Consider the following 27970-nt stretch of genomic DNA (forward strand, 5'->3'; position numbering starts at 1 on the left):
CGGGGGAGTGGAGAACGGGAGGTCGTTCGCCCACACGTTCGCCCCGCAAGCTGGAGCAACCGAAACCTACGACGTCCGTCGTCTGCTACAACTGCGGCCTTCGGGGTCACGTCGCAGCCGGGTGCCGGGCCCCGCGTCAGCGCGCCGCAGGACCACGTCGGGACGACGACCAGGGCCACAAGTCATCCCAACAAAACCCGGCAAGTCGCGGCACCTCACACGTTCGGTCCACAAACACGGCACATTCGGGTCGCCGCTTCGCGGTGGGGGGTTCGCGGCTGGGTGCCGGGGGTTCAATTCGGCGAGGGGGGTCCTTACGCGGCCCGCAAGCAGTCGAGTGGTCCGAATTGGCCCACAGGATCGTGGCTGCGTCGGCCGGGTCGTCCGTGGTAACGGGGTTCATTGACGGGGTTGAGGTCCGGGTGCTTGTTGACACGGGTGCGTCGGCCACCATCATCTCGGACCTTATTTATAACATTCTTCCCGTCCAAAGTAGACCCCTTCTGCCGGTAGACGTGCCATTTTATGCGGCAAATGGGGGATCCCTGGGGATCATCGGCCAGATTCGGGCGACTATTTGCATTGGTGACATTAAATTAGCGGGCCCTATTTTTGTATCATCATCGCTGGCCGTTCCCTGTTTGCTAGGTACGGACTTTTTGTCAAAAATGCCCATCAAAATTCTTATAGATCAGGCCTGCATAGAGCTTCCGTCAGGTCGGCGGGTTGCCTTCTTGTCGAGCCCTACCAAAGTGCGCACGGTTTGTGCGACGGTGCAGGCGCTGGCGACTCACACTGTACGGGTGCCCCCGGGATCGCAAATGTTAGTACCCCTTCGGTTCAGGAAGCCACTCGAGGTGGGTGCGGAGGCACAGGGGGTGCTGTTGGGGCCGTCAAACAGAGCCAGTAAGGGCCTCGACTTAGCGGTTGCTCAAACCATGGTGAGAGGGGACAGTGAGCCGTTCGTAATGGTCCTGAATACGGGGTCGCGGCCGGCCGTAATTGCGCAGGGAACGGTGCTGGCTCACGCCGCGCCGCTACCCGTTGAGGAACGGCTCGTGGCTCAAGCAGATTTCACTGTCAAGTCGCATCCTCAAAGTGATGAGGGGACTGAGTGGTTGGACTCGCTGTGTGCGGGTTCTGCTAACTTGTCCGGGGTGCAATTGGGAGCATTGAGGGGTTTGCTCATCGAGTTTGCTGACGTGTTCAGCAAACATAAGTACGATATCGGCTGCACTGACCTGTTGCGCCACCACATAGCTACAGGGGACGCGGCCCCTATTCGTCAGAATCCCTTCCGGCTCAGCCCGGCCGAGAAGGAACATGTGCAATCGGCGGTTAATGATATGTTGGCGGCAGATATCATTTCGCCCTCTTCTAGTCCGTGGGGTGCTCCTATTGTCCTAGTAAAGAAACAGGACGGGTCCTTGCGGTTTTGTGTCGATTTCCGCCGCTTAAACAAAATCTCGATGGCGGATGCGTATCCGCTCCCCAGGATGGATGAGTCGCTGGATGCCTTGGCGGGAGCACAGTTTTTTTCCACACTCGATCTGCTTTCTGGATTTTGGCAATTGCCACTCGATAACGAGTCTAAACCTAAAACTGCTTTCCGGACACCTGGGGGCCTATTTGAATTCAACCGTTTGCCCATGGGCTTACATTCCGCTCCCGCCACGTTCCAGAGACTCATGGAATTGGTTTTGTCGGGCCTCCAATGGGATACCTGTTTGATTTATCTTGACGATATTATCGTCTTTAGTCGGACTTTCGAGGAGCACCTCCAGCGACTGAGAGCGGTGTTCCTCAGGATGCGTTCCGCTAAGCTTAAATTTAAACCGGCTAAATGTTTCTGCTTCGGGAATCGGTCAGGTATTTGGGCCATATCGTGAGTCGTTCAGGGATCTCGACGGACCCTGCTAAGACGCATTGCGTCAGCTCATGGCCAACGCCAACCTCGGTCACGGAGGTTCGTAGTTTCATTGGTTTTGCCTCCTATTACCGTCGTTTTGTCAAGCAATTTGCCACCATAGCCAAGCCCCTGCACGCTTTGACGGCTAAGGGTGTGAGGTTTTCACTGGGGGGCGGAAGAGGAGGCTGCGTTCTGCTCCCTCCGTGACGCTTTGGTGCAGGCTCCCCCCTTGTGTTACCCCGATTTCACACAACCGTTTTTGCTTGACACGGACGCCAGCAATACGGGTATCGGGGGGGTGCTCTCACAGGTGGTCGGGGGGGTTGAACGGGTGGTCGCCTACGGTAGTAGGGTTCTTTCCCCCGCAGAACAACGCTATTGCGTAACTCGTCGTGAATTGTTAGCCATTGTGTTTTTTACACAGCAATTCAGGCCGTATCTTTACGGCCGTCATTTTACGGTCCGGACGGACCATGCGGCTCTACAATACGCTATGCGCGTGGCACAGCCATCGGGCCAATTGTCCCGATGGTTGGAGGTCCTTCAAGACTACCAATTCATGACGATTTACCGCAAGGGGTTGCGGCACTCAAACGCGGACGCCTTGTCGCGGTTGCCGCCGTGCACGGACTGCACATGTTTGTTGGGATCAGCGCGGTGCAAACCCCCGGTCGCCGGCACCCCGGGAGTTGCGCTCGCCGCCACTGACACCCCGGGAGAGGACGCCCCCACGGGGAGGGATTCGCTGTTGTCGTTGCCCCTCATTGAGTGGGGCCGCCTCCAGATGTCCGACAGCTCCCTACTTACGCTGCGTCGGAAAGTTGGCGCTCCCGAAGAAGGGGAGGCGCGGGTCGGTTCCTGGGTGTGCAGACAGGGCCTTTTGATGAGGTGGGACAACATGTCCCGGCGTCACGTGCTCGTTGTGTCTGTTGCTATGCGGGGTAGGGTTGTTCTGGCAGCTCATGAACGGCTCATGCATCTGGGTTTTCACAAAACGCTCGCCCTAATCCAGCGAGACTATTATTGGCCGGGGATGGGTAACGACGTGGCGAATATTCTTCAGGGATGCGTAGGGTGCGCAAAAAGGAAACCGCCACCATTGGCAGCTAATCCACCGCTGCAATCCATTCAGGTTTCGCGTATAAACGAATTGGTAGCGTTGGACATCTTGGGGCCCTTTCCGGTTACACCAAGGGGAAATAGGTTCCTGCTGGTTGGCGTGGAATACTTCACCCGATGGCCTATGGCATGGCCGCTCGCCAACCAGTCGGCTGCGGCGGTGGCGGACGCCTTTGTCCAGGGTTATGTGTTGGACAAGGGCGCCCCCGAACGCTTGCTGACGGATCAAGGGAAGAATTTTTCGAGCGTTTTGTTGCGCGAGGTGTGCGACCTGTTGGGTACAAAGAAAGTGCGTACTTCCCCCTACCACCCGCAGACTGACGGGATGGTTGAGCGTCTGAACAGGACGATTACGTCTATGTTGTGCCAACAGGTCTGCGACGATCAGGTTGATTGGGACTTACAGGTGCCGGGGGTACTCGCGGCCTATCGAATGGCCCCTCATGCGGCGACGGGGTTTTCCCCATTTTTTCTTATGTATGGGCGGGAGGCCGATCCGGCCATGGACGTCCAACTGGGGATTTCCCAGCCACGTGCAAAATCTAAATTGGCAGACCACATCAAATTTAATATCGCCAAATTGACTGAAGCGCGGGAGGCGGCAAGGTTGAATTCGCGGTCGCGGCAAATTGCAAACGAGAAATTGCATGAGCGGAGGGTGCATACGCATGATTGGAAACCAGGCGATAAGGCCTGGCTGCATTGTCCACATGCACCGTTGGCTACGTCCCCCAAGTTGTTGAGACCTTGGAGGGGACCGGTGGAAATTGTGCGGGTTGCACGACCCCAGAGTATACAGATTAAATGGGGGAAACGCCGTTGGTATGTGCACCCCTCCCGACTGAAGCCCTATGCGGCACCGTGTGACCCCGTTCTGTGCCGTGACGACCGGGCGTGTGATGTGACCGTCGACTCGGGGAGGGAGGTGTCGCAGGCTGATCCTCACGTGTCTCCACCTGACCCACCCCCAGGTGCCTCGGGCTTGACGGCTGCTGACCGTCGAGAGCCTGAACCCCGGGGCACGCACGAGTCCTCGATGCCTGGCCAATGTCTTCCTGAACCGCCGGCACCACCGGACGTTCAACCGCGTCTGGTGCCGTACGACGGACCGGCAAGGCGGACTCGGGCTAGGTCTCAACAATTTTCATGAAGACGGTTTTTTTTGCGCTACACCGAGCTCGCCCGGTGTTCCCCTCTGCCGGGGTAATGTCCCGTTGTAGGGACGCTCGGAAGAAAAGGGGACACTGCACGAGTCGAAAGAAAAAAAAAATTTTCCATTTATTTTTTTTTGCATACACATTGCTATTGTCACTCGCCGGTTTGTATATATTGTTCTATTGTCGCGGTGGCATTGGTTGAGGGTTGCGGATGGTAGTGTTCGCGTCGTGTTGTGTTGTTAGCTTAGTTGTTGTTCTTGTTGTTGTGTTGTGTTACGGGGCACACAGGGGGGGTTTGTATATTTTTATAGCAGCCGGGGCGGCTGCGAGCTATGTGGTAGGGGGTGATGTAGTGGTGGTATTGACGTGCGCCGACTGTGACAGTGATGGATCACGGGGCGGCGCGGGGTGCGGGGTTGGGCACGCGTTGTGGGCGTGGTGTGGACGCGCGCGCCGGGAGTGACAGATGACGGGGCGGCGCGGAGTGAGTGGTGAGGCACGATGAGATGTGGGAAAAGAGGATCGTAGCCAGCGCCCGGCGATTGGTCGAATAAGTGGGTGCTCGCAGCGACGTCCGCAGGTGGGGTATAAAGGGGGACGCGCGAGAGCACTCGGGGAGAGTTACCCAGTTGAAGACCCGAAGACGGAGCTGAAGACTTAGTCGCCGAGTAGCTAAGTGGATGTTGGTCATCCGAGTAGCTCAGTGGCGTTAGTCGCCGAGTAGCTAAGTGGATGTTGGTCATCCGAGTAGCTCAGTGGCGTTAGTCGCCGAGTAGCTAAGTGGATGTTGGTCATCCGAGTAGCTCAGTGGGCGTTAGTCGCCAAGTAGCTAAGTGGGTGGTTGTCACCCGAGTACTAAGTGGATGTTGGTCATCCGAGTAGCCCAGTGGCGTTAGTCGCCGAGTAGCTAAGTGGATGTTGGTCATCCGAGTAGCTCAGTGGGCGTTAGTCGCCAAGTAGCTAAGTGGGTGTTTGTCACCCGAGTACTAAGTGGATGTTGGTCATCCGAGTAGCTCAGTGGGCGTTAGTCGCCAAGTAGCTAAGTGGGTGTTTGTCACCCGAGATACAAAGTAGGTGTTAGTCACCTGTAACCAAGTTTGATAAAATAAAGAGTGTGTTACCCGTGAAGTCGTCTCCCGCCGAGTTACTACATTACACATGCACCCAGTACACGCCACACACACAGACACTCACTCCCTGCACACAGCACACACCACACCCACACAGACACTCACACCCTGCACTCAGTACACACCACACACACACACAGACACTCACACCCTGCACTCAGTGTACACCACACACACACAGACACTCACACCCTGCACACACCACACACACACAGACACTCACACCCTACACCCAGTACACACCACACACACACACAGACACTCACACCCTGCACCCAGCATACACCACACACACACAGACACTCACACCCTGCACTCAGTGTACACCACACACACACAGACACTCACACCCTGCACTCAGTACACACCACACACACACAGACACTCACACCCTGCACCCAGTGGACACCACACACACACAGACACTCACACCCTGCACTCAGCACACACCACACACACACAGACACTCACACCCTGAACCCAGTGCACACCACACACACACAGACACTCACACCCTGCACACAGCACACACCACACACACACAGACACTCATACCCTTCACTCAGTACACACCACACACTCACCCCCTACACCCAGTACACACCACACACACACAGACACTCACACCCTGCACACAGCACACATCACACACACAGACACTCACGCCATGCACCCAGTACACGCCACACACACAGACACTCACTCCCTGCACACAGCACACACCACACCCACACAGACACTCACACCCTGCACTCAGTACACACCACACACACACAGACACTCACACCCTGCACTCAGTGTACACCACACACACACAGACACTCACACCCTGCACACACCACACACACACAGACACTCACACCCTACACCCAGTACAAACCACACACACACACAGACACTCACACCCTGCACCCAGCATACACCACACACACACAGACACTCACACCCTGCACTCAGTACACACCACACACACACAGACACTCACACCCTGCACTCAGTACACACCACACACACACAGACACTCACACCCTGCACTCAGCACACACCACACACACACTCACACCCTGCACTCAGCACACACCACACACAGACACTCACACCCTGCACTCAGTGTACACCACACACACACAGACACTTACACCCTGCACTCAGTACACACCACACACACACACAGACACTCACACCCTGCACACAGCACACACACACACAGACACTCACACCCTGCACCTAGTACACACTGCACACACACAGACACTCACACCCTGCACTCAGTGTACACCACACACACACAGACACTCACACCCTGCACTCAGTACACACCACACACACACAGACACTCACACCCTGCACCCAGTGTACACCACACACACACAGACACTCACACCCTGCACTCAGCACACACCACACACACACAGACACTCACACCCTGCACTCAGCACACACCACACACACACTCACACCCTGCACTCAGCACACACCACACACAGACACTCACACCCTGCACTCAGTGTACACCACACACACACAGACACTTACACCCTGCACTCAGTACACACCTCACACACACACAGACACTCACACCCTGCACACAGCACACACACACACAGACACTCACACCCTGCACCTAGTACACACTGCACACACACAGACACTCACACCCTGCACTCAGTGTACACCACACACACACAGACACTCACACCCTGCACTCAGTACACACCACACACACACAGACACTCACACCCTGCACCCAGTGTACACCACACAGACACTCACACCCTGCACTCAGCACACACCACACACACACAGACACTCATACCCTTCACTCAGTACACACCACACACACACTCACCCCCTACACCCAGTACACACCACACACACACAGACACTCACACCCTGCACACAGCACACACCAGACACACAGACACTCACGCCATGCACCCAGTACACGCCACACACACAGACACTCACTCCCTGCACACAGCACACACCACACCCACACAGACACTCACACCCTGCACTCAGTACACACCACACACACACACAGACACTCACACCCTGCACTCAGTGTACACCACACACACACAGACACTCACACCTTGCACACACCACACACACACAGACACTCACACCCTACACCCAGTACACACCACACACACACACAGACACTCACACCCTGCACCCAGCATACACCACACACACACAGACACTCACACCCTGCACTCAGTGTACACCACACACACACAGACACTCACACCCTGCACTCAGTACACACCACAAACACACAGACACTCACACCCTGCACCCAGTGGACACCACACACACACAGACACTCACACCCTGCACTCAGCACACACCACACACACACAGACACTCACACCCTGAACCCAGTGCACACCACACACACACAGACACTCACACCCTGCACACAGCACACACCACACACACACAGACACTCATACCCTTCACTCAGTACACACCACACACACACTCACCCCCTACACCCAGTACACACCACACACACACAGACACTCACACCCTGCACACAGCACACATCACACACACAGACACTCACGCCATGCACCCAGTACACGCCACACACACAGACACTCACTCCCTGCACACAGCACACACCACACCCACACAGACACTCACACCCTGCACTCAGTACACACCACACACACACAGACACTCACACCCTGCACTCAGTGTACACCACACACACACAGACACTCACACCCTGCACACACCACACACACACAGACACTCACACCCTACACCCATTACAAACCACACACACACACAGACACTCACACCCTGCACCCAGCATACACCACACACACACAGACACTCACACCCTGCACTCAGTACACACCACACACACACAGACACTCACACCCTGCACTCAGTACACACCACACACACACAGACACTCACACCCTGCACTCAGCACACACCACACACACACTCACACCCTGCACTCAGCACACACCACACACAGACACTCACACCCTGCACTCAGTGTACACCACACACACACAGACACTTACACCCTGCACTCAGTACACACCACACACACACACAGACACTCACACCCTGCAAACAGCACACACACACACAGACACTCACACCCTGCACCTAGTACACACTGCACACACACAGACACTCACACCCTGCACTCAGTGTACACCACACACACACAGACACTCACACCCTGCACTCAGTACACACCACACACACACACACAGACACTCACACCCTGCACCCAGTGTACACCACACACACACAGACACTCACACCCTGCACTCAGCACACACCACACACACACAGACACTCACAACCTGAACCCAGTGCACACCACACACACACATACACTGACACCCTGCACTCAGTGTACACCACACACACACACAGACACTCACACCCTGCACTCAGTACACACCACACACACACTCACCCCCTACACCCAGTACACACCACACACACACAGACACTCACACCCTGCACACAGCACACACCACACACACAGACACTCACACCATGCACCCAGTACACGCCACAGACACTCACTCCTTGCACACAGCACACACCACACACACACAGACACTCACACCCTGCACTCAGTACACACCACACACACACAGACACTCACACCCTGCACTCAGTGTACACCACACACACACACAGACACTCACATCCTGCACACACCACACACACACAGACACTCACACCCTACACCCAGTACACACCACACACACAGACACTCACACCCTGCACCCAGCACACACCACACACACACAGATACTCACACCCTGAACCCAGTGCACACCACACACAGACACTCACACCCTGCACACAGCACACACCACACACACACAGACACTCATACCCTTCACTCAGTACACACCACACACACTCACCCCCTACACCCAGTACACACCACACACACACAGACACTCACACCCTGCACACAGCACACACCACACACACAGACACTCACGCCATGCACCCAGTACACGCCACACACACAGACACTCACTCTCTGCACACAGCACACACCACACCCACACAGACACTCACACCCTGCACTCAGTACACACCACACACACACACAGACACTCACACCCTGCACTCAGTGTACACCACACACACACAGACACTCACACCCTGCACACACCACACACACACAGACACTCACACCCTACACCCAGTACACACCACACACACACACACACAGACACTCACACCCTGCACCCAGCATACACCACACACACACAGACACTCACACCCTGCACTCAGTGTACACCACACACACACAGACACTCACACCCTGCACTCAGTACACACCACACACACACAGACACTCACACCCTGCACCCAGTGTACACCACACACACACAGACACTCACACCCTGCACTCAGCACACACCACACACACACAGACACTCACACCCTGAACCCAGTGCACACCACACACACACAGACACTCACACCCTGCACACAGCACACACCACACACACACAGACACTCATACCCTTCACTCAGTACACACCACACACACACTCACCCCCTACACCCAGTACACACCACACACACACAGACACTCACACCCTGCACACAGCACACATCACACACACAGACACTCACGCCATGCACCCAGTACACGCCACACACACAGACACTCACTCCCTGCACACAGCACACACCACACCCACACAGACACTCACACCTTGCACTCAGTACACACCACACACACACACAGACACTCACACCCTGCACTCAGTGTACACCACACACACACAGACACTCACACCCTGCACACACCACACACACACAGACACTCACACCCTACACCCAGTACAAACCACACACACACAGACACTCACACCCTGCACCCAGCATACACCACACACACACAGACACTCACACCCTGCACTCAGTACACACCACACACACACAGACACTCACACCCTGCACTCAGTACACACCACACACACACAGACACTCACACCCTGCACTCAGCACACACCACACACACACTCACACCCTGCACTCAGCACACACCACACACAGACACTCACACCCTGCACTCAGTGTACACCACACACACACAGACACTTACACCCTGCACTCAGTACACACCACACACACAGACACTCACACCCTGCAACCAGCACACACACACAGACACTCACACCCTGCACCTAGTACACACTGCACACACACAGACACTCACACCCTGCACTCAGTGTACACCACACACACAGACACTCACACCCTGCACTCAGTACACACCACACACACACACAGACACTCACACCCTGCACCCAGTGTACACCACACACACACAGACACTCACATCCTGCACTCAGCACACACCACACACACACAGACACTCACAACCTGAACCCAGTGCACACCACACACACACACATACACTGACACCCTGCACTCAGTGTACACCACACACACACACAGACACTCACACCCTGCACTCAGTACACACCACACACACACAGACACTCACACCCTGCACACAGCACACACCACACACACACAAACACTCATACCCTTCACTCAGTACACACCACACACACACTCACCCCCTGCACCCAGTACACACCACACACACACACACACAGACACTCACACCCTGCACCCAGCATACACCACACACACACAGACACTCACACCCTGCACTCAGTGTACACCACACACACACAGACACTCACACCCTGCACTCAGTACACACCACACACACACAGACACTCACACCCTGCACCCAGTGTACACCACACACACACAGACACTCACACCCTGCACTCAGCACACACCACACACACACAGACACTCACACCCTGAACCCAGTGCACACCACACACACACAGACACTCACACCCTGCACACAGCACACACCACACACACACAGACACTCATACCCTTCACTCAGTACACACCACACACACACTCACCCCCTACACCCAGTACACACCACACACACACAGACACTCACACCCTGCACACAGCACACATCACACACACAGACACTCACGCCATGCACCCAGTACACGCCACACACACAGACACTCACTCCCTGCACACAGCACACACCACACCCACACAGACACTCACACCTTGCACTCAGTACACACCACACACACACACACAGACACTCACACCCTGCACTCAGTGTACACCACACACACACAGACACTCACACCCTGCACACACCACACACACACAGACACTCACACCCTACACCCAGTACAAACCACACACACACAGACACTCACACCCTGCACCCAGCATACACCACACACACACAGACACTCACACCCTGCACTCAGTACACACCACACACACACAGACACTCACACCCTGCACTCAGTACACACCACACACACACAGACACTCACACCCTGCACTCAGCACACACCACACACACACTCACACCCTGCACTCAGCACACACCACACACAGACACTCACACCCTGCACTCAGTGTACACCACACACACACAGACACTTACACCCTGCACTCAGTACACACCACACACACACACAGACACTCACACCCTGCACACAGCACACACACACACAGACACTCACACCCTGCACCTAGTACACACTGCACACACACAGACACTCACACCCTGCACTCAGTGTACACCACACACACACAGACACTCACACCCTGCACTCAGTACACACCACACACACACAGACACTCACACCCTGCACCCAGTGTACACCACACACACACAGACACTCACACCCTGCACTCAGCACACACCACACACACACTCACCCCCTACACCCAGTACACACCACACACACACAGACACTCACACCCTGCACACAGCACACACCACACACACAGACACTCACACCATGCACCCAGTACACGCCACAGACACTCACTCCCTGCACACAGCACACACCACACACACACAGACACTCACACCCTGCACTCAGTACACACCACACACACACAGACACTCACACCCTGCACTCAGTGTACACCACACACACACACAGACACTCACATCCTGCACACACCACACACACACAGACACTCACACCCTACACCCAGTACACACCACACACACAGACACTCACACCCTGCACCCAGCACACACCACACACACACAGATACTCACACCCTGAACCCAGTGCACACCACACACAGACACTCACACCCTGCACACAGCACACACCACACACACACAGACACTCATACCCTTCACTCAGTACACACCACACACACACTCACCCCCTACACCCAGTACACACCACACACACACAGACACTCACACCCTGCACACAGCACACACCACACACACAGACACTCACGCCATGCACCCAGTACACGCCACACACACAGACACTCACTCTCTGCACACAGCACACACCACACCCACACAGACACTCACACCCTGCACTCAGTACACACCACACACACACACAGACACTCACACCCTGCACTCAGTGTACCCCACACACACACAGACACTCACACCCTGCACACACCACACACACACAGACACTCACACCCTACACCCAGTACACACCACACACACAACAACAACCGCCATTCGCCACTAAGTGGCGGTGACGTCACCACGACGCTTGTGCCAGGCCATGTGCACCTTGAGGCCACGTGAAGTGTCGAACGCCCGCTGGCAGGAGGTCACGGGGCAGACCCAGGTGCCACGGGTCGACTGACCGAGATGACCGAGATGACTGGCTGATGCACCACCTGTGCCCCCTACTGTGCCAACTTGCTGTGCTTTAGCCACCCGGCGCTCCGCTCGTTGTTGTGAGCGTCGCTCCTCCGCCCTCCGTTGTTGTTGGAGGGCGACTGCCTCCAACTGCCCAGTAGCGTCCTTCACGAGCCTCCTCCACTGAGGCCGATCTTGACACCGCTGGTACCAGTCATCGGCAAGTCCACTCAGCTCCACGTCCTCCTGTACCACATCACTCCATCTCTTCTCTAGCCCGTGCCGCGCCCGTTTAACCCCCTCGATCCGGCCGAACAAAAGCTGTTTAGGCATGCGGTGGCTGGGCATGCGGGCTACATGACCCAGCCAACGCAGCCTTGCCTGCCGGAGGAGCTCACTGATGGGACTTTGCCCAGATCTTTCAAGGACTTGTGAGCTCCTCACACAATCCAGCCTGGTCAAACCCAGGATGGATCGTAGGCAGGCCAGCCTAAATGTTTCCAACCGGCGAAGATGCTCCACTAGGGGGGTCCACGTTTCGCAAGCGTAGAGAAGGGAGGGAATGACCGTGGCCGAGAAGACCTGAAGCTTCGTGCGGAGCGACAGACCAGGTAGCTTCCACACAGCGTTACGCAACCGATGAAAAGATATTGCCGCTCGACTGATTCGGAGTGAGACCTCTGCTGATAAACTGGAGCTGGTCATGAGCACACTGCCCAGGTATGGGAAACTCTCTACTCTCTCCACAACTGCCCCATCACCGATTGGGAGTTGTGGGGGCGGAGTGCCCGATGGTACAAAATACCCAGGCAGGTGCTTAGTTTTGGTGGGGCTGATGGTAAGGCCCCACCTCTTAGTGGCACACTCCAGCCTCAGCAGCAGCGTCTCCAACTCCTCTTCTGAATGAGCAGCTATTACCAAATCATCGGCATACATAACGTGGTTGACCAATAGGGAGCCATCCCTTGATCGCACCCGGGCGTCGATCAGCCTCCCATTATATCTGTACCAAATGGTAATTCCCCCGGTACAGCTATTGAAGGCTTCACGAACTACGCAGTCGAAATAGATGTTAAATAATGTGGGAGCCAGAGGACATCCCTGTCGCACCCCAAGGTGTACAGGGAAAGGCTCCGACTCCCGGCCACGTAGTTTTACCCGGGCCCGCTCACCATCATGAAGGTCCTTAATGATCGTGAGCAGAGGGTCAGGGACTCCGAAAGCACGAAGAACAACCCAGAGCCCAGTCCTACTGATGGTATCATAGGCCTTGACCAGGTCAATAAAGCAGAGATGTAGGTCTTTTTGGAATTCCCTACACCTCTGCTGTAGCAGACGGACAGAAAATATGGCATCTGTGCAGGACCGCCCTTTCCTGAAACCACATTGGGGCTCCGCAAGCCTCTCCTCAGCATGCCTAGCAAGGCGATGTTGAATAATCCTTGCCAGGACCTTACCCGGCACACTGAGGAGTGAGATGCCCCTGTAGTTGTTACAGTCTGTGCGGTCCCCCTTCTTAAAGAGGGGGACCACCAGGGCATCCTTCCAGTCCTGCGGAACCCGTCCAGTGGTCCAGACTGTTGTTATGATGTCATATAGGGCAGTCTGTGCACAAACGCCACCCTCCCTCAGCATTTCGCCTGGGAGATCATCTCTGCCCGGTGCCTTCCCTGGTCTCAGACTCCGGATCGCCCTCAGTACTTCCTCAACAGCCGGTACCTCAGCCAGCCACTCACAGGGGGTGACCTCTTCCAATATTTGAGGCACCGCAGCCTCAGCAGGGTTATCCCCACTTTGTGCCATGATGTTTTCCTGGCTGAGAGATTTTCCCTCCCCCAGGACCTCACAGAAATGCTCAGCAAATCTGCAAACCTGTTCCTGGGGGTCGGAGATTGGATCACCGTTTTTTCCTCTAATGATGGTAATAGGTGTGGCGCTGCAGGTTACTTTTTTGATGGAGTTAAATAGTGATTTGTGATCGCGGGCCACTGAGGCAGACTCCATCTCCTCAGCAACCCGCGACCACCACCCATCCTTACAGCGCCTTACGGCTCTCCGAACCTCCGAGCGAAGGCTGCGGTAAACCTCCTCATTCTCTGACGTGGGATGCTGTAGGCGATGAGAGTGGGCCTGTCGCTTTTTCTCAATTAACCTGAACACCTCCTCCGTCAGCCAGGGTTCCCGGGGAGGTCTGGACCGCGTACCCAAAGCAGCCATTGCAGCTGCATGAGTCACAGTCTTAAACCTCGCCCATTTACCCTCGACATCAGGTGGAGTGGGGGACGATGCCAACCCCAGCTGCAAGCGATGATGAAATTCTCGCTTGCAACTTTCATCAGCTAACTTAGACCAGGCCACTTTTGGTTGGAATGGGATCCTGGGTGTACACCCACCACCGGAGTGGAAGAATGGCAGGCGCATCTTACAGATGACTAGTCGATGGTCAGAGGGCAGATCAGCTCCACGGTAGGTCCTGGTGTCAAGGACATGGGCTCGCATCCGCTGGTCCGTCACTACGTAGTCCAGCAGATGTTCTTGCTTGGACCCGGCATGCATCCATGATGTTGTGTGGATGCGCCGATGCCGGAAGAGCGTGTTGGTAATTACAAGCCCATGGGCTGCACAGAAATCTAGCAGCCTCCTACCGTTGTTATTGAGCTGATCTGGCCCATGCCTTCCAATCACTCCAGACCAGGTGCCAGCATCATGACCAACTCGGGCATTGAAGTCACCCAACAAGATGACTCTGTCCCGAGTGGCCACTTTAGCCAGCACCTGTGACAGTAGGTCATAGAAAGCGTCTGACTCATCGGCTTTGCCTGCATCCCTCCACGGATGTTCGTCTTCGGTGGGGGCGTAAGTAACCACGACCACCACTCCTCGCCTCTGGTTGATGGGAAGGCGAGCCCAAAGTATCCTGGGGCTTACAGCTTCCCACACCTCACCGCCACGCTCCCACGCCCCCTTCATTCTTTTGTTCAGAAGAAGAGCCACACCCTGTTGTTTGGCAGTCTCCTGCCCCGAGTAGAGGACTGTCCACCCCTCATGGTGGCAGGAGCCAGAACCGGTCCACCGGACCTCCTGAATGCCACAGAGATCCAGGCGGTACCGGTCCAGCTCCCGACAGAGGAGTGGCAGCCTCTCCTCCGCAGTGAGCGTTCGAACATTCCACGTGGCCATCCGCAATGGTTTTTCGTTGTTACTGGAGGAGCCCCGAGGGTTAAAATTCAATCTCCTGGCTCCGCCAAATGGGGTTTGGCCAGGAGACGTCATAAAAGCCTGACCCCCCGGGGCCTCCGGCACAAGCTTATTAATTACAGGTTTATGTTTAAATCGTAGTTTAGTGGTGGTTAATTGAAGGTGGAGGGGTTACCAGCCCCTCGCACCCGTCCAGAGCCCCCGTTTAGCCACTGTGGTGGTCACAGACGCCATGAGGGGAGAGGCCAATGGGCATTGGCCCTCCCCCCACAGCACTGCCCACGACAGTGTTGCCCGTCCGGCACCGCGAGGAGGTAGGAGGTTGTTTTGCCGCACACACACACACACAGACACTCACACCCTGCACCCAGCATACACCACACACACACAGACACTCACACCCTGCACTCAGTGTACACCACACACACACAGACACTCACACCCTGCACTCAGTACACACCACACACACACAGACACTCACACCCTGCACCCAGTGTACACCACACACACACAGACACTCACACCCTGCACTCAGCACACACCACACACACACAGACACTCACACCCTGAACCCAGTGCACACCACACACACACAGACACTCACACCCTGCACACAGCACACACCACACACACACAGACACTCATACCCTTCACTCAGTACACACCACACACACACTCACCCCCTACACCCAGTACACACCACACACACACAGACACTCACACCCTGCACACAGCACACATCACACACACAGACACTCACGCCATGCACCCAGTACACGCCACACACACAGACACTCACTCCCTGCACACAGCACACACCACACCCACACAGACACTCACACCTTGCACTCAGTACACACCACACACACACACACAGACACTCACACCCTGCACTCAGTGTACACCACACACACACAGACACTCACACCCTGCACACACCACACACACACAGACACTCACACCCTACACCCAGTACAAACCACACACACACAGACACTCACACCCTGCACCCAGCATACACCACACACACACAGACACTCACACCCTGCACTCAGTACACACCACACACACACAGACACTCACACCCTGCACTCAGTACACACCACACACACACAGACACTCACACCCTGCACTCAGCACACACCACACACACACTCACACCCTGCACTCAGCACACACCACACACAGACACTCACACCCTGCACTCAGTGTACACCACACACACACAGACACTTACACCCTGCACTCAGTACACACCACACACACAGACACTCACACCCTGCAACCAGCACACACACACAGACACTCACACCCTGCACCTAGTACACACTGCACACACACAGACACTCACACCCTGCACTCAGTGTACACCACACACACAGACACTCACACCCTGCACTCAGTACACACCACACACACACACAGACACTCACACCCTGCACCCAGTGTACACCACACACACACACAGACACTCACATCCTGCACTCAGCACACACCACACACACACAGACACTCACAACCTGAACCCAGTGCACACCACACACACACATACACTGACACCCTGCACTCAGTGTACACCACACACACACACAGACACTCACACCCTGCACTCAGTACACACCACACACACACAGACACTCACACCCTGCACACAGCACACACCACACACACACAAACACTCATACCCTTCACTCAGTACACACCACACACACACTCACCCCCTACACCCAGTACACACCACACACACACACACACAGACACTCACACCCTGCACCCAGCATACACCACACACACACAGACACTCACACCCTGCACTCAGTGTACACCACACACACACAGACACTCACACCCTGCACTCAGTACACACCACACACACACAGACACTCACACCCTGCACCCAGTGTACACCACACACACACAGACACTCACACCCTGCACTCAGCACACACCACACACACACAGACACTCACACCCTGAACCCAGTGCACACCACACACACACAGACACTCACACCCTGCACACAGCACACACCACACACACACAGACACTCATACCCTTCACTCAGTACACACCACACACACACTCACCCCCTACACCCAGTACACACCACACACACACAGACACTCACACCCTGCACACAGCACACATCACACACACAGACACTCACGCCATGCACCCAGTACACGCCACACACACAGACACTCACTCCCTGCACACAGCACACACCACACCCACACAGACACTCACACCTTGCACTCAGTACACACCACACACACACACACAGACACTCACACCCTGCACTCAGTGTACACCACACACACACAGACACTCACACCCTGCACACACCACACACACACAGACACTCACACCCTACACCCAGTACAAACCACACACACACAGACACTCACACCCTGCACCCAGCATACACCACACACACACAGACACTCACACCCTGCACTCAGTACACACCACACACACACAGACACTCACACCCTGCACTCAGTACACACCACACACACACAGACACTCACACCCTGCACTCAGCACACACCACACACACACTCACACCCTGCACTCAGCACACACCACACACAGACACTCACACCCTGCACTCAGTGTACACCACACACACACAGACACTTACACCCTGCACTCAGTACACACCACACACACAGACACTCACACCCTGCAACCAGCACACACACACAGACACTCACACCCTGCACCTAGTACACACTGCACACACACAGACACTCACACCCTGCACTCAGTGTACACCACACACACAGACACTCACACCCTGCACTCAGTACACACCACACACACACACACAGACACTCACACCCTGCACCCAGTGTACACCACACACACACAGACACTCACATCCTGCACTCAGCACACACCACACACACACAGACACTCACAACCTGAACCCAGTGCACACCACACACACACATACACTGACACCCTGCACTCAGTGTACACCACACACACACACAGACACTCACACCCTGCACTCAGTACACACCACACACACACAGACACTCACACCCTGCACACAGCACACACCACACACACACAAACACTCATACCTTTCACTCAGTACACACCACACACACACTCACCCCCTACACCCAGTACACACCACACACACACAGACACTCACACCCTGCACACAGCACACACCACACACACAGACACTCACACCATGCACCCAGTGCACGCCACAGACACTCACTCCCTGCACACAGCACACACCACACACACAGACACTCACACCCTGCACTCAGTACACACCACACACACACAGACACTCACACCCTGCACTCAGTGTACACCACACACACACACACACAGACACTCACATCCTGCACACAACACACACACACAGACACTCACACCCTACACCCAGTACACACCACACACACAGTCACTCACACCCTGCACCCAGCACACACCACACACACACAGATACTCACACCCTGAACCCAGTGCACACCACACACACACAGACACTGACACCCTGCACACAGCACACACCACACACACAGACACTCACACCATGCACCCAGTACACGCCACACACACAGACACTTACTCCCTGCACACAGCACACACCACACACACACAGACACTCACACCCTGCACTCAGTACACACCACACGCACACAGACACTCATACCCTTCACTCAGTACACACCACACACACACTCACCCCCTACACCCAGTACACACCACACACACACACAGACACTCACACCCTGCACACAGCACACACCACACACACAGACACTCACACCATGCACCCAGTACACGCCACACACACAGACACTTACTCCCTGCACACAGCACACACCACACACACACAGACACTCACACCCTGCACTCAGTACACACCACACACACACAGACACTCACACCCTGCACTCAGTGTACACCACACACACACAGACACTCACACCCTGCACTCAGCACACACCACACACACACTCACACCCTGCACTCAGCACACACCACACACAGACACTCACACCCTGCACTCAGTGTACACCACACACACACAGACACTTACACCCTGCACTCACTACACACCACACACACACACAGACACTCACACTCTGCAAACAGCACACACACACAGACACTCACACCCTGCACCTAGTACACACTGCACACACACAGACACTCACACCCTGCACTCAGTGTACACCACACACACACAGACACTCACACCCTGCACTCAGTACACACCACACACACACACACACAGACACTCACACCCTGCACCCAGTGTACACCACACACACACAGACACTCACACCCTGCACTCAGCACACACCACACACACACAGACACTCACAACCTGAACCCAGTGCACACCACACACACACATACACTGACACCCTGCACTCAGTGTACACCACACACACACACAGACACTCACACCCTGCACTCAGTACACACCACACACACACAGACACTCACACCCTGCACACAGCACACACCACACACACACAAACACTCATACCCTTCACTCAGTACACACCACACACACACTCACCCCCTACACCCAGTACACACCACACACACACAGACACTCACACCCTGCACACAGCACACACCACACACACACAGACACTCACACCATGCACCCAGTACACACCACACACACACAGACACTCACACCCTGCACACAGTACACACACACAGACACTCACACCCTGCACTTAGTACACACCACACACACACAGACACTCACACCCTGCACGCAGTGTACACCACTCACACACAGACACTCACACCCTACACCCAGTACAAACCACACACACACACAGACACTCACACCCTGCACCCAGCATACACCACACACACACAGACACTCACACCCTGCACTCAGTACACACCACACACACACAGACACTCACACCCTGCACTCAGTACACACCACACACACAGACACTCACACCCTGCACTCAGTACACACCACACACACACAGACACTCACACCCTGCACTCAGCACACACCACACACACACTCACACCCTGCACTCAGCACACACCACACACAGACACTCACACCCTGCACTCAGTGTACACCACACACACACAGACACTTACACCCTGCACTCAGTACACACCACACACACACACACAGACACTCACACCCTGCAAACAGCACACACACACAGACACTCACACCCTGCACCTAGTACACACTGCACACACACAGACACTCACACCCTGCACTCAGTGTACACCACACACACACAGACACTCACACCCTGCACTCAGTACACACCACACACACACACAGACACTCACACCCTGCACCCAGTGTACTCCACACAGACACTCACACCCTGCACTCAGCACACACCACACACACACAGACACTCACAACCTGAACCCAGTGCACACCACACACACACATACACTGACACCCTGCACTCAGTGTACACCACACACACACACAGACACTCACACCCTGCACTCAGTACACACCACACACACACAGACACTCACACCCTGCACACAGCACACACCACACACACACAAACACTCATACCCTTCACTCAGTACGCACCACACACACACTCACCCCCTACACCCAGTACACACCACACACACACAGACACACCCTGCACACAGCACACACCACACACACAGACACTCACACCATGCACCCAGTACACGCCACAGACACTCACTCCCTGCACACAGCACACACCACACACACACAGACACTCACACCCTGCACTCAGTACACACCACACACACACAGACACTCACACCCTGCACTCAGTGTACACCACACACACACACACAGACACTCACACCCTGCACACACCACACACACACAGACACTCACATCCTACACCCAGTACACACCACACACACAGACACTCACACCCTGCACCCAGCACACACCACACAGATACTCACACCCTGAACCCAGTGCACACCACACACACACAGACACTGACACCCTGCACTCAGTGTACACCACACACACACACACAGACACTCACACCTTGCACTCAGTACACACCACACACACACAGACACTCATACCCTTCACTCAGTACACACCACACACACACTCACCCCCTACACCCAGTACACACCACACACACACAGACACTCACACCCTGCACACAGCACACACCACACACACAGACACTCACACCATGCACCCAGTACACGCCACACACACAGACACTTACTCCCTGCACACAGCACACACCACACACACACAGACACTCACACCCTGCACTCAGTGTACACCACACACACACAGACACTCACACCCTGCACACGCCACACACACACAGACACTCACACCCTACACCCAGTACACACCACACACACACACAGACACTCACACCCTGCACCCAGCACACACCACACACACACAGACACTCACACCCTGCACACAGCACACACCACACACACACAGACACTCACACCATGCACCCAGTACACACCACACACACACAGACACTCACACCCTGCACACAGTACACACACACAGACACTCACACCCTGCACTTAGTACACACCACACACACACAGACACTCACACCCTGCACGCAGTGTACACCACTCACACACAGACACTCACACTCTGCACACAGCACACACCACACACACACACAGACACTCACACCCTGCACCCAGTACACACCACACACACACAGACACTCTCACCTTGCACTCAGTACACACCACACACACACAGACACTCACACCCTGCACGCAGTACACACCACACACACACAGACACTCGCACCCTGCACTCAGCACACACCACACACACACTCACACCCTGCACTCAGCACACACCACACACAGACACTCACACCCTGCACTCAGTGTACACCACACACACACAGACACTTACACCCTGCACTCAGTACACACCACACACACACACAGACACTCACACCCTGCACACAGCACACACACACACAGACAGACACTCACACCCTGCACCTAGTACACACTGCACACACACAGACACTCACACCCTGCACTCAGTGTACACCGCACACACACAGACACTCACACCCTGCACTCAGTACACACCACACACACACACACACAGACACTCACACCCTGCACCCAGTGTACACCACACACACACAGACACTCACACCCTGCACTCAGCACACACCACACACACACAGACACTCACACCCTGAACCCAGTGCACACCACACACACACAGACACTGACACCCTGCACTCAGTGTACACCACACACACACACAGACACTCACACCCTGCACTCAGTACACACCACACACACAGACACTCACACCCTGCACACAGCACACACCACACACACACAGACACTCATACCCTTCACTCAGTACACACCACACACACACTCACCCCCTACACCCAGTACACACCACACACACAGACACTCACACCCTGCACACAGCACACACCACACACACAGACACTCACGCCATGCACCCAGTACACGCCACACACACAGACACTCACTCCCTGCACACAGCACACACCACACCCACACAGACACTCACACCCTGCACTCAGTACACACCACACACACACACAGACACTCACACCCTGCACTCAGTGTACACCACACACACACAGACACTCACACCCTGCACACACCACACACACACAGACACTCACACCCTACACCCAGTACACACCACACACACACACAGACACTCACATCCTGCACCCAGCATACACCACACACACACAGACACTCACACCCTGCACTCAGTACACACCACACACACACAGACACTCACACCCTGCACTCAGTACACACCACACGCACACAGACACTCACACTCTGCACTCAGAACACACCACACACACACTCACACCCTGCACTCAGCACACACCACACACAGACACTCACACCCTGCACTCAGTGTACACCACACACACACAGACACTTACACCCTGCACTCAGTACACACCACACACACACACAGATACTCACACCCTGCAAACAGCACACACACACACAGACACTCACACCCTGCACCTAGTACACACTGCACACACACAGACACTCACACCCTGCACTCAGTGTACACCACACACACACAGACACTCACACCCTGCACTCAGTACACACCACACACACACACACAGACACTCACACCCGGCACCCAGTGTACACCACACACACACAGACACTCACACCCTGCACTCAGCACACACCACACACACACAGACACTCACACCCTGCACTCAGTACACACCACACACACAGACACTCACACCCTGCACTCAGCACACACCACACACACACTCACACCCTGCACTCAGCACACACCACACACAGACACTCACACCCTGCACTCAGTGTACACCACACACACACAGACACTTACACCCTGCACTCAGTACACACCACACACACACACAGACACTCACACCCTGCACACAGCACACACACACACAGACACTCACACCCTGCACCTAGTACACACTGCACACACACAGACACTCACACCCTGCACTCAGTGTACACCACACACACACAGACACTCACACCCTGCACTCAGTACACACCACACACACACTCACCCCCTACACCCAGCACACACCACACACACACAGACACTCACACCCTGCACACAGCACACACCACACCCACACAGACACTCACACCCTGCACTCAGTACACACCACACACACACAGACACTCACACCCTGCACTCAGTACACACCACACACACACAGACACTCACACCCTGCACTCAGTGTACACCACACACACACAGACACTCACACCCTGCACACACCACACACACACAGACACTCACACCCTACACCCAGTACACACCACACACACACACAGACACTCACACCCTGCACCCAGCATACACCACACACACACAGACACTCACACCCTGCACTCAGTACACACCACACACACACAGACACTCACACCCTGCATTCAGTACACACCACACGCACACAGACACTCACACCCTGCACTCAGCACACACCACACACACACTCACACCCTGCACTCAGTGTACACCACACACACACACAGACACTTACACCCTGCACTCAGTACACACCACACACACACAGACACTCACACCCTGCAAACAGCACACACACGCACAGACACTCACACCCTGCACCTAGTACACACTGCACACACACAGACACTCACACCCTGCACTCAGTGTACACCACACACACACAGACACTCACACCCTGCACTCAGTACACACCACACACACAGACACTCACACCCTGCACTCAGCACACACCACACACACACAGACACTCACACCCTGAACCCAGTGCACACAGCACACACACAGACACTGACAACCTGCACTCAGTGTACACCACACACACACACAGACACTCACACCCTGCACTCAGTACACACCACACACACACAGACACTCACACCCTGCACACAGCACACACCACACACACACACACTCATACCCTTCACTCAGTACACACCACACACACACTCACCCCCTACACCCAGTACACACCACACACACACAGACACTCACACCCTGCACACAGCACACACCACACACACAGACACTCACACCATGCACCCAGTACACGCCACACACACAGACACTCACTCCCTGCACACAGCACATACCACACACACACAGACACTCACACCCTGCACTCAGTACACACCACACACACACAGACACTCACACCCTGCACTCAGTGTACACCACACACACACAGACACTCACACCCTGCACACACCACACACACACAGACACTCACACCCTACACCCAGTACACACCACACACACACAGACACTCACACCCTGCACCCAGCACACACCACACACACACAGACACTCACACCCTGAACCCAGTGCACACCACACACACACACACAGACACTGACACCCTGCACTCAGTGTACACCACACACACACACACAGACACTCACACCTTGCACTCAGTACACACCACACACACACAGACACTCATACCCTTCACTCAGTACACACCACACACACACTCACCCCCTACACCCAGTACACACCACACACACACAGACACTCACACCCTGCACTCAGCACACACCACACACAGACACTCACACCCTGCACTCAGTGTACACCACACACACACAGACACTTACACCCTGCACTCAGTACACACCACACACACACACAGACACTCACACCCTGCACACAGCACACACACACACAGACACTCACACCCTGCACCTAGTACACACTGCACACACACAGACACTCACACCCTGCACTCAGTGTACACCACACACACACAGACACTCACACCCTGCACTCAGTACACACCACACACACACTCACCCCCTACACCCAGCACACACCACACACACACAGACACTCACACCCTGCACACAGCACACACCACACCCACACAGACACTCACACCCTGCACTCAGTACACACCACACACACACACAGACACTCACACCCTGCACTCAGTACACACCACACACACACAGACACTCACACCCTGCACTCAGTGTACACCACACACACACAGACACTCACACCCTGCACACACCACACACACACAGACACTCACACCCTACACCCAGTACACACCACACACACACACAGACACTCACACCCTGCACCCAGCATACACCACACACACACAGACACTCACACCCTGCACTCAGTACACACCACACACACACAGACACTCACACCCTGCATTCAGTACACACCACACGCACACAGACACTCACACCCTGCACTCAGCACACACCACACACACACTCACACCCTGCACTCAGCACACACCACACACAGACACTCACACCCTGCACTCAGTGTACACCACACACACACACAGACACTTACACCCTGCACTCAGTACACACCACACACACACAGACACTCACACCCTGCAAACAGCACACACACACAGACACTCACACCCTGCACCTAGTACACACTGCACACACACAGACACTCACACCCTGCACTCAGTGTACACCACACACACACAGACACTCACACCCTGCACTCAGTACACACCACACACACAGACACTCACACCCTGCACTCAGCACACACCACACACACACAGACACTCACACCCTGAACCCAGTGCACACAGCACACACACAGACACTGACAACCTGCACTCAGTGTACACCACACACACACACAGACACTCACACCCTGCACTCAGTACACACCACACACACACAGACACTCACACCCTGCACACAGCACACACCACACACACACACACTCATACCCTTCACTCAGTACACACCACACACACACTCACCCCCTACACCCAGTACACACCACACACACACAGACACTCACACCCTGCACACAGCACACACCACACACACAGACACTCACACCATGCACCCAGTACACGCCACACACACAGACACTCACTCCCTGCACACAGCACATACCACACACACACAGACACTCACACCCTGCACTCAGTACACACCACACACACACAGACACTCACACCCTGCACTCAGTGTACACCACACACACACAGACACTCACACCCTGCACACACCACACACACACAGACACTCACACCCTACACCCAGTACACACCACACACACACAGACACTCACACCCTGCACCCAGCACACACCACACACACACAGACACTCACACCCTGAACCCAGTGCACACCACACACACACACACAGACACTGACACCCTGCACTCAGTGTACACCACACACACACACA

Source organism: Lampetra planeri, chromosome 33 (assembly GCF_965212315.1).
Source record: "Lampetra planeri chromosome 33, kcLamPlan1.2.h2, whole genome shotgun sequence".
Lineage (NCBI taxonomy): Eukaryota > Metazoa > Chordata > Hyperoartia > Petromyzontiformes > Petromyzontidae > Lampetra > Lampetra planeri.